The sequence below is a fragment of the Phocoena sinus genome, chromosome 1 (genome assembly GCF_008692025.1).
Source record: "Phocoena sinus isolate mPhoSin1 chromosome 1, mPhoSin1.pri, whole genome shotgun sequence".
In the NCBI taxonomy this organism is placed as follows: Eukaryota; Metazoa; Chordata; class Mammalia; order Artiodactyla; family Phocoenidae; genus Phocoena; species Phocoena sinus.
In genome coordinates, this window is record NC_045763.1 from 82,026,199 (window position 1) to 82,034,521 (window position 8,323).

Consider the following 8,323-nt stretch of genomic DNA (forward strand, 5'->3'; position numbering starts at 1 on the left):
AATGAGGTGTAAGTATGGTTATTACAGGGCAACATGAGGGATACTTGTGGTAATGGAACTGTTCCGTATTCTTGATTTTGGTGGTGGGTACACAAAGCCACATATATGATACAATTAGAAAGCGTAAAGTACACTGGATAAAGTATACACAGGTTCTATTATTTCTCTTATAACTTCGTGATTGTGTCACTTGAAATGTCAATTTTAAAAAGGTAATACTCAGGGCTTCCCTGGTGGCGCAGTGGTTGAGAGTCCGCCTGCCGATGCAGGGGCACGGGTTCGTGCCCCGGTCCGGGAGGATCCCACATGCCGCGGAGTGGCTGGGCCCGTGAGCCATGGCCGCAGGGCCTGCGCGTCTAAGTACTAAACTTATAGTGGTAATCATTTCACAATATATACAGATATCAAATCATTATGTTGTACACTTAAAACCAATACAGTGTTATAAGTCAATTATATCCAATTTTTTTAAATTAGGGAATCGGGCTTCCACTTAGGATCTAGAAAACTGGAAAAAGCATTTCTCCCATCATTACAATGAATTAAAAAGCCAGAAAATCTTTAAATTCACAAATTAATCTGAGGGCTGACATTGCAGGGTAACCCAAAATCTAAGGAAACACAAATGCATCAAAGGAGAGACATGACATAAGCACTGGCTTACCTGAGGTCGGTACCACCAAATGCTATATAATCTGGCAACAACAACAATAAAAAATTACCTAAAAGTTCTAACAAATTGCTAAAGGCTGGTGTGGGCTAGCTTGAGAATATAGAACCATCGGGAGCACAAGAGAAATCTGCCATCACTTTCTGGCTCTTCTCCACAGACCTCATCAGTACTTAAAAGAAAGATTTGGGGGTGAGGGTGGGGCAGGATGAGCGTTCTGAGAAAGCCATCCTCTTGATGCAGGCCTAGAAGAGAAGAGCAGCAGATACAGGAAAAGCACAAAGGCCCTCCAGATCCTTCTCCCCCATCTTCCCTAAAAAATATAAGCCTTAAGCTTCCGGAGGAAGAACAGCAAACTATCAACTTTAGGGCATAAATGAAGACCCACTGCAACTGGGTGAAGGAAATAGAAATAGAACTTCTAATCCTGGGAGAGGGGTAGGAAATACATTGTGGGTCCAGACCATTAGAGATACCGTGTCACTGGGGGCAGGGAAGGATCATTGAGAAGGTCCCACTCTGATATCCAAAGACACACTGCCTGCTGATGAGGCTGAATTAGGACAGCAGAGAATGCTCCTCTCTGCCCTGCCCTTCTTACCACCAGGGTAAAATGCAGTCAATGACAAGTAAAAGCAGTCTACTGCAGTCAGAGGTGCAAGAGCATGGAAAGAGACTGTAACTAACACTAAGCATAAAGAATGCCTTAAAGATGAGCATGTAGCAACTATTGAGAAAAATTCACTGGCAAACCAGGATCCACCCTCATGATTCACACCAGATCCACACCAGAGAAATTTGAGAATCTGTGGTGTACAGAGGATAACCATAGCAACAATAAAATCCAAATCCAGCTCAACTTCTGACTAGGTTGACTCAACCTCCAGACTAAAGGCCTAGCAAAGAAAAAATGTATCAATTTCCAGGCATAAAACGTATATACTTTTGGGCTTTCCTGGTGGTGCAGTGGTTGAGAATCTGCCTGCCAATGCAGGGAACACGGGTTTGAGCCCTGGTCTGGGAGGATCCCACATGCCGCGGAGCAACTAGGCCCGTGAACCACAACTACTGAGCCTGTGCGTCTGGAGCCTGTGCTCCGCAACAAGAGAGGCCGCGATAGTCAGAGGCCCGTGCACCACAATGAAGAGCGACCCCTGCTTGACACAACTAGAGAAAGCCTTCGCACAGAAACAAAGACCCAACACAGCAAAAATAAATAAATAAATTACTAAACTCCTACCCCCAACATCTTCAAAATAAATAAATAAATAAATAAAATAGATAACCAACAAAGACCTACAGTATAGCACAGGGAACTCTGCTCAGTATTCTGAAAAAAAAAAAAAAGTATATATTTTTGTCTCTATTGTCTTACACAAAATGTCTTTCAAGAAAAAACTATGAGGCATACAAAGGAGCAAGGAAAAAGAAATCACACTGTCAAGAGACAAAGCAATCAACAAAAATGGACTTAAAGATGACACACAGTTGCAACTATCAGAGAATTTTTAATTACTATGATTAATGTATTAAAAGCTGGAAAGGAAAAATGGACAATGTGTGATCAGATGGATAATTTCAACAGAGAGATAGTAACTATAGGAAAAAATAAAATGGAAGTGCTAGAAAATGAAAAACATGGTAACAAATCAAGAATGACTTTGATGGCCTCGTCAATAGAATCAACACAGCCAAGGAAAGAATCAGTGAAACTAAGTATAGATCAAAAGAAATTACCCACACAAAAAGTGGGGTGTGGTGGGACCAACAGAACAGAACATCCAAAAGCTGTAAGGCAGCATTATAATCTAACATATGTCTAATTGGAATCTCAGAAAGAGAAGAGAGAGAGAATGGGACTGGAGAAATATTTGAAGGGACACCAGCTAAGAATTCTCCAAAATTAATTTGTATTGGAGAAAAAAAAAAACTCCAGTTTTTCCTTCTCCTGAGTAGGGAAAAACCCTCAGTTCTTCCTCCTGTGTGTTTCCTTTATTATTCACACAGAACGCTTCACTTCTGGTCACCAAATGTGTGGGGGATTTCCCCCAACCAAACAATTCTCTGTGACATCATCTAGGTGTCCTACAATTTAACTCAATTCTAAAAGTATCTACCTGGAGAAAGTATCAGATCCCACACGTTAAGGGCTCAGTCCCACAAGACTGACGCACCTTTCAGACACCAATCACAAGTAGTAGATCCCCAGATTACCCACAACTTCTGTCTGACTTAGACAAATCAGAGGTTCCCATGACATTTTCCCCCTTAGATTCAATTATTTGCTAGAGCAGCTTACAGAACTGAAGGACACACTTATGTTTATCGGTGTATTAAAGGATGTAGTAAAGAATACAGATGAAGAGCCAGATGAAGAGATAACATAGCGCATGAGGTCTGGCAAGGTCCCAAGCACAGGAGCGTCTGTCCGTGTGGAGTTGGGAGTGTGTCACCCTCCTGTATGTGGATATGTTCACCAACCTGGAAGCTCCCCAAACCCCATACTATTGGGATTTTTTAGAGGTTTCATCACAGAGGCATGATCAATTATTAGCTCCATTTCCAGCCCCTCTCCCCTCTGGAGGAGGGAGGTGGAGCTGAAGATTCCAAGCTTCTAAACATGTCTTGGTCTTTCTGGTGACCAGCTCCCATCTGGAGCCATTCAGGAGCTCACCCAGAGTGAACTCATTAGAACAAAAGATCCTCCTGGGGCTCTTATCACCAGGAATTTACAAGGGTTTTAAGAGCCCTGTATCAGATATGGGTCACAGACCAAATATTAGAATAACAGATGCTCCTAGTTCTCTTATCACTTAGAAAATTACAAGGGTTTCAGGATCTATCTGTCAGGAAGCAGGGCAGAGACCAATATATATTTTCTATTATCTAACATAGTGACAGATCCAAAACCACAAATTCAAGAAGCTCAGAAAATGGTAAGCAAGATAAATACAAAAAAAATTAAAAATCCCACACACTTAGATATATCACATTTACACTGCTGAAACCAAAGTCAAACATGACACAATAAATACAGAGGAACAAAGAAAAGAATATGGCAAACTTCTCATCGGAAACTGTAAAAGTCATAAGACAGTGGAATGGCATCTTTAAAGTTCTAAAATGAAAATCTTGTCAACCTAGAATTCTATATCCACTGGAAACATTTTCAAAATTGAAAGAGAAATAAATACTTCTTCAAACAAACACAAAACAAAGTATTTATTTCCAGCAGACCTGTATTACAAGAAATGTTAAAGGAAGTTCTTCTGGTAGAAGGGATGTGATTCCAGTGAGAAACTTGTATCTATACAATGAATAAAGAACACTAAATATGGCATAAATGGAGGTAATTATAAAACTCATTTTTTATTATTTATAAATGCTCCAAAAGGTAACTGGCTAAAGGGGAATTCCCTGGCAGTCCAGTGATTAGGACTCTGCGCTCTCAATGCCAAGGGCCTGGGTTCAATCCCTGGTCGGGTAACTAAGATCCCACAAGCCACGCAGTGCAGCCAAAGGGAAAAAGAAAAAAAAAAGATAACTGGCTAAAGCAAAAACAGTAGCATTGATAGATCTAAAAAGATAAATAGGCAAATCCACCATTACAGACAGATTTCACCATTCTTCTTTCAGCACTTGATAGAATGAGTCAGCAGAAAGTAAAGATCTAATAGTCCTGAACAACATTGCTAACTATCTTTACCTAATTGACATTAATGCCACACTCTAGCTAACAACAGCAGAATACATTTTTCAAATGCAGCTGGAATGTTCACCAAATAGACCATATTTAGGAACATAAAGCAAACCTAGACAAATTTAAAAGAATAGGTAGTTTATAAGATTCCATACCAGATTTAAAGTAGAAATTAATAATAAAAATATATCTGCAAAATATTTGGAAATTAAGCATTTCTAAATAACCCATGATAAAAGAGGAAATCACAATAAAAATTAGAAAATATTTTGAATTGTATGAAAATGAAAATGCAACACATTAAAATTTGTGGGATGCCATGAAGTGGTAATATTTAGAGGAAAATTTTTAGCACTCAGTGTTTATATTAAAACAGAAGGAAGATCTCAAATCAGTCATTTAAGCTTCTACCTTAAGAAACTAGAAAAAGAAAATTAAGTCTAAATCAAGCAGAAGACAGGACATAATAAAGAACAGATATCATTTAAACTTAAATGAAATTAAGTTTCATTAAAACAAAATAAAAAATAGAGAAAAAAACCAATAAAACCAAAAAAGCTGTTTCTTTCTTTAAAAAGACAATAAAATTGATAAGCCCTCTAGACAGACCTACCAAGAAAAAAGAGAAGACACAAATTACAAATGTCAAGTGTGAAAGGGAGAATATTACAGATCCACAGACATTCAAGAGATAATAAGGGCATGTTATGAAAAATGCTAGGGCCATAGATTCAACAACTTATATGAAATGGATAAAATTCTTAAAAAATACAAACTGCCAAAGAGGAAACAGATCACCTGAATAATCCTACAAATATTAAGTAAATTGAATTGTATTTTAGAACCATTAAAAAAAAACAAACAAAAGCAAAAACAAAAATAAACCCAGGCATACATGGCTTTTTTGGAGAATTCTACCTAACATTTAAGAAACAAATTATACCAATTCTATATAAATTCTTCCATAATATATAAGAAGAACAAATATAAATGCAAAGATCATCAACCAAACATTAGCAAATTGATTTCAGCAATATATTAAAAATATACTACTTCATGATCAATTGGGGTTTATTCTGGGAATGAAAGGCTGGTTCAACATTCAGAAAATTTATATGTAATTAACCATATCAGTAGGTTAAAAAGGAAAAAACTGTGATTATCTCAAGAGAAGCAGAAAGCCCTTTTAGAAAATTCAACCCCCATTTGTGAAAAACAAAAGAACTCTCAGAAACTAGAAATAAAAAGGAACTTCCTCAATATGATAAATGACATCTAAAAAAATCTTCAGGGAATTCCCTGGTGGTCCAGTGGTTAGGACTCCCTACTTTCATTGCCAAGCACGCAGGCTCAATCCCTGGTCAGGGAACTAAGATCCTGCAAGCTGCGTGGCTCAGAAGAAAAGAATCTTCAGCTAATATTATGCTTAACAGTAAAAGACTAAATGATTTCCCCCTATGATTGGGAGCAAGGTAAAGATGCCCATTCTAACTCCTACTCAGTGTTGTACTGGAGGTCCTAGTCAGTGCAATAAGGGAAGAAAAAGAAATAAAGGGCAAACATATTGGAAAGGAAGAAATAAAACTGCCTCTATTCACAGATAACACGATGGTCTACACAGAAAATCCCAAAGAATTTTTCAAAAAGCTACCAGCACTAAAAAGTGAGTTTAGCAAGGTCTCAGGATTTGAGACATAAAACAAAAAAAATCATGTAAGCACTAGAATCAGCAAGCAACTGGAAACTGAAAAATAGCATTTACAATAATATTCTTTAAAGAAATAGGTATAAATCTTACAAAATCCATGCAACATCCATATGTTTAAAACTATGAAAAACATAAATCAGAGAAGATCTAAATAAATGGATAGATATGTTCATGGATTGAACAACTCAATATTGTTAAAATATCAGTTCTCTCAAAATTGATTAATAGATTCAATTCATTCCAATCAACATTTTTTGCCAAAATTGACAAGCTAATACTAAAATCTGTACGGAAAATTAGCTAGAATAGCCAAAACAATTTTGATAAAGAAAAAATTTGAAGGATTCATACCACCTGAGTTCTAGACTGACTATACTTTCAACAGTCATGACAAGTGTGTATTAGAACTTCCCTGCTGGTACAGTGGTTAAGACTCCACACTCAGACTTCCCTGTGGCGCGGCTCAGTGGTTGAGAATCCGCCTGCCAATGTAGGGGACACGGGTTCGATCACTGGTCCAGGAAGATCCCACATGCCGCTGAGCAGCTAAGCCTGTGCACCGCAACTACTGAAGCTGGCGCACCTGGAGCCTGTGCTCCCCAACAAGAGAAGCCACCGCAATGAGAAGCACATGCACCGCTACAAACAGTAGCCCCTGCTCGCAGCAACTAGAGAAAGCCCCCGTGCAGCAAGGAAGACCCAATGCAGCCAAAAAAAAAAAAAAAAACCTTAAAAAAAAAAAGACTCCACACTCCCAATGCAGGGGGCGCATGTTGGGGAACTAAGATCCGCATGCTGCACAGTGCAGCCGGAGGAAAAAAAAAAGTGTGTATTGGAGAAAATATAGACGTATAGATCAATGAAACAGACTAGAGGGTCCAAAAATAGTCTCACATGTCAAGCGACTTTCAATGAAGGTGCAAAGGCAGTTCAATAGAGGAAGAATATTCTTTTCAACAAATGATACCAAAATAATTGAATATCCACATGGAAAACATAAATGTCAACCCATACTTTGCATCTTATGCAAAATTAACTTGAAGACCTAAATATAAAACATGAAATTATAGAACTTCTAGAAGAAAACATACGGGGAAAATGACCCTTGTTGACCTGAAGTTAGGTAAAGATTTCTTACATGCAAGACCAAAAGTACCATGTATAAAAGAAAAGTGATAAATTGGATAACATCAAAATTAAGGAATTCTGCTCTTCAGGAGTCCCTAAAAATGAAAAGACAGACAGGGAAAATATTTGCAAACCACATGATGTGTGATAAAGGATTCATACCCAAAATATATAAAGAACTTTCAAACTCAATAGTAAGAAAATAAGCAACCCAATTTTTTTTAAATCTATAAGATTTGGACAGCTGCTTTGTCAAAGAGGAATATATTCAAGTGTCACACAAGTACATAAAGATGCCCAACACTATTATCATTAGAGAAATGCAAATTTAAATTTCAATGAGATACCACACTACACAACTCTTAGAATGGCTAAAATCGGGATTTTTTTTTTTGTGACAATGCTAAGTGCTTTCAAGAATATGACCTAACCATAATTCTCACACATTGCTAGTGTGAATTAAAATGGCAGCCACTTTGGAAACCAGTTTGGCAGTTTCTTATAAAGCTAAATGCACACTTAACGACCTGACCCAGCAATCCCACTTCTAAGTGTTGACCCAAGTGAAATGGAAACTTAAGTTCGAACCAAAAACTTCGCGAGTCACTTTATTCATAACCACCAAAAACTGGGGAAAAAACTGAAATGTCCCTCAACTGGGGACTGTTCCATATACAATTATGGTACATCCATCCAACAAAACACTTATGAGCAATAAAAAAGAAACAATATATGTAACAGTGTAGTTGAATCTCAGATGCATTATGCTAAGCGACAGAAGCCAGCAACAAGAGGTTGCATACTACATGATTCTATTTCTACAGTATTCTTGCAAAGGAAAAACTCAGAGGAACAGAAAAAAGACCACGGATTTCCAGAGGCTTGACTTTAGAACCAAACACCTGGCTGGACAGATAACGATTCTGAATCTAGTTGGAGAATATCAACACCTTCAGATGATTGTTTGGAATGAATAAAGAAATAATGTCTGTCAGGTAGTATGAAAATCGTTTACTGCTCCTCCTCCACGCGCCCCATAATTCCATGATCCAGAAAAAGGCCTAATTGAGGACAATGGGAGGACTTGAACACTGGTCAAAATGAGTGGCTCTTCCGT